This window comes from Dipodomys spectabilis, unplaced genomic scaffold, assembly GCF_019054845.1.
Source record: "Dipodomys spectabilis isolate Male_0828 unplaced genomic scaffold, ASM1905484v1 ptg000205l, whole genome shotgun sequence".
Taxonomy (NCBI): Eukaryota; Metazoa; Chordata; class Mammalia; order Rodentia; family Heteromyidae; genus Dipodomys; species Dipodomys spectabilis.
Genome location: NW_024870882.1, coordinates 2089894 through 2093442, shown reverse-complemented (window position 1 = coordinate 2093442; position 3549 = coordinate 2089894). Strand labels below are relative to the sequence as shown.

Sequence of the window (3549 nt, the reverse complement as noted above, 5' to 3'; positions counted from 1 at the left end):
ATTTGTACACAATGTGGGATAGGGTCTAATAGTCAACTACAGGTTTATCTGAGGGTGTGCAGGACAAGAATTAAGTCACATAAAGAAGAACGAAAGAGAGGAGAAGGTGAAAAGGATAAGAAAGGAAAAAGAAAAAGATGAGAAGTTCAGTAGAGCTAAACAAAAATCAAAAAGATAATTTAAAAAGAAAAAAAAATAGAAAGAAGACCAAAAAAGAAAGCAAAAACGCACACTCCCGTATCCCCAAAATAAAAATTATAAGAGGAAAAGAAAATTTCTGGAAAACATTTTTTTAGCAAAAAAAGCAAAGATTAAAGATTGAAAAAAGTTTTAGAAAAGAAAAAAAAAATTTTTTTAATATAAGGACCAAAAATAAAAACAAAAAACAAAAAAAAAAAGAAGACGAAGAAGAGAAAAAAGAAAAATAAAAACAAAAAACCCCCAAAATTTCTTTTTTTGGGGGGAGGGGGGAGTAGTGGGGAAAATCCTGTATCTCCCTTGTGTCTGTAACCAGCTCTTGTTGGAGTCTCTGGTCTGCTTGTCGTCCTGTGGCTTGGTTGGTTTCTTAAGTCAGTTTGTTCAAACAGGCAGTAAAATGCTCTGCTTTACCCAGGATTTGGCGATCCTCCTCCCAGGCTAGTTCATTGGGAGACAGATCTGCTTTTAGTATCACAAAAGAGGGGGATGCAGTGATGAGGCTAGATTTTGGTAGCTTTTCCGGGGCTGGTTTGTGAAAACCTCACAGAGCCCAGCCTGGAGCCATTCTCAGGGTTTCTGTTTACTGATTTTCAATTGCTTGTATAGGCTGCTAGAGGGAGGGGCAGCTCCTGGCTCTGATTACCCAGTGAAGAAACCCACTCCTCGGGCTAATGCCCGAGCTGGGTGACTTTTCCCTGGGTGGAGCTGAGTCTGGCAGGTCATGCCACCGTTAAGTTCTTGTGACCTACTAAATGACTTGTTTTATTCCAAGGCCTGAGCTGGAACTAGCAGCTCCTCTGAGCTTTCTCGGTATCCAAGATGGAGATCACCAGTGCTGGGGGGGGAGGGGTGGCCTTCCCTCCTCTGCTCCCTGAGAAGGAGTGAGGACGTCAGGCTTCTACTCACGCCAGTCTTGGTTCCTGGGTCGTCTCTGATGCGAACTGCAGGATGAAGATGTCTGCTCCTTGTCGGTTCTTGCTGGTGCTGAGTAGAATCCGCTCACCTGCTGAGTCTGGCTCCTTCGTCCAGGATTCTCTGTTGCTCAGGTATCGTGGCTGTGCTCGCCCGCCACCGCCACAGCTGCCCCCGCCCCGGCGGCTGCTGGCAAGGGTTCAGAAGTGTCTCCTTGCCTGGTTTTCCTTCTCTGGCCAAACTCTCTGTCCTGTGATGATTCACTTGGTGTAATTCTCTGACTTAGGACTGTTCACTGGAACTCTAAAACTGCTTTCTATGCTAGAGCTTACTTAAAAATATGGAACGCTTCACGAATTTGCATGGCATCCTTGCGCAGGGGCCATGCTAATCTTCTCTTTATCATTTCAATTTTAGTATATGTGCTGCCGAAGCGAACATCGAAATTTTCTGAATAGAGTCCCAGAAACACAAAAAGTCAAAGACAGGTTGGACAAATGGGATTGCATGAAATTGCTGAGCTTCTGCCTGGCAAAGGACAAAGCTAGCAAGATCAATAGAAAGCCCACAGATTCGGAGTTCTTCACTAGGCATACAACAGACAAGGGTCTTATGTCTAAAATATACCTGGAACTCAAAAAATTAAATCCTCCAACAACAAATCCTCAAAGAAAGAACTCCCCAGTAAATAAGTGGGCTAAAGACTTACAGAGAAACTTCTCTGAAGAGGAAAAAAGGATAGCGAATAGACACACGAAGAAATGCTCAAACTTCCTAGCCATAAAAGAAATGCAAATCAAAACAGCATTGAGATACCACCTCACCCCAGTTAGAATGGCTATAATCAAGAACTCTAATAACAACAGAAACTGGTGGGGCTATTGGTGGGACTGTATACTTGTTCAACCACTTTGGAAAGCAGTATGGAGCTTCCTCAAAAGACTCTACATAAAGTTCCCCAATGACCCAGCACTCCCACTTTTGGGCATTTAACCAAGTGATTGCAAACAATACCATACTAAAGCTACCAACAGAACTATGATTATTACAGCATTATTTACCATAGCTAAGATACAGTTCCTACCCAGATGCCCCTCAGTAGCTGAATGGATCAAGAAAATGTGGTTTATATACACAATGGAATTCTATGCGTCCATCAGAAAGAATGGCATTGCCCCATTTGTCAGGAAATGGAAAGCCTTGGAAAAAATTATATTAAATGAAGTAATCCAGGCCCAAAGAAACATTAGTGCCATGTTTTCCCTTATTTGCAATAACTATTATATGTCTGAGACAAACAGAAACTGTCAGACAAGTTGATGGTAGGAGAAATGAACCCTAAGATAAGGACTCAAATTGTTTTTTGATTATTTGTTGCTTTTTTTATGTCCCTCCCCCACGGTATAACCCCTGTTTTCACTGTATTTGATGTTGGTATAATTTGGGGATGGCAAGGGAAAAACAAATTGTTATACAGGTGGACCAATTACCACAATGACATGTACAAGACATTATTTCGAAAAACGAACTTTACAACTTTGGTGTGGAGGGGATGGTGGGGTGGTAGAAGGGGAGATATGAAGGGATGGAAAGGGGAAACAAAGGAGGAGGCAAAAATGCTTGATAAGAAATGTACTCATTACCTTGTTCATGTAATTGTAAACCCTCTGTTTTTATTTTCCACAATAAAAAAATCATAAAATAATAAAGTAAAATTCATGTCAATTTTGTTTTGTCGATCTTAAGGCTCTAACTCTGGGCCTAGGCACTGTCCCTCCTCTCTTCGGCTGAAGGATACCACTGTATCTCTTCAGCTACAATGCCGTTTCTAGTTTTCAAGAGATATATTGGAGTTAAGAGTCTCACAGATTTTTATGCCCAGGCTGACTTCGAACCACTATCCTCACATCTCAGAGTTTTGGGTAGCTAGGATTACAGGCATGAGCCAACAAATCCCAGATCTAAGACAATTTTTTAAAAGTAAGCTTATTGAAACTTCTGGCTTTTTCCAATAAACAATCTTACTTTTTCAACATTAGTTTATAATTATGATTTATTTTTAGATGTAACTGTGAATTTTTAATCGAATCATATATGAGTTTTACTATTTCTCAATATCTCACAAAAATCCACAGTTATTGACTTTCCCCAAAGTCAATTATTACATACTATATTACTTACTATTACTATTACACTCTTATTACATATAATGTGAAGTGAAAATAGTTTGGATCATTTCAGATAAATTAGTAGTGGCTATTTTATCGTTATAAATTCACATCTGTGATTTTAAATGAAGGGAAGAAGTTTTTCGAGTTAAAATGAAGTATGAATGTGTAGTGCGTCCTAATTGAAACAAAAATTCTGAATTCATAGAGACAAAATTATTTTCTTTCCACTTATGAATTTGCAGTAATACTATTGTAAACAGTGAGGCAA

The 3549-nt window shown here is 39.6% G+C and overlaps 1 non-coding gene across 1 annotated transcript; it reads right to left on the bottom strand.

Annotated features, from left to right (window-relative positions):
- Positions 1-1444: 1444 nt before the first annotated feature.
- On the bottom strand, positions 1445-1549 carry LOC122122154. The gene has a single exon (XR_006150128.1). It is a non-coding gene; the product is annotated as a U6 spliceosomal RNA (small nuclear RNA).
- Positions 1550-3549: the final 2000 nt, after the last annotated feature.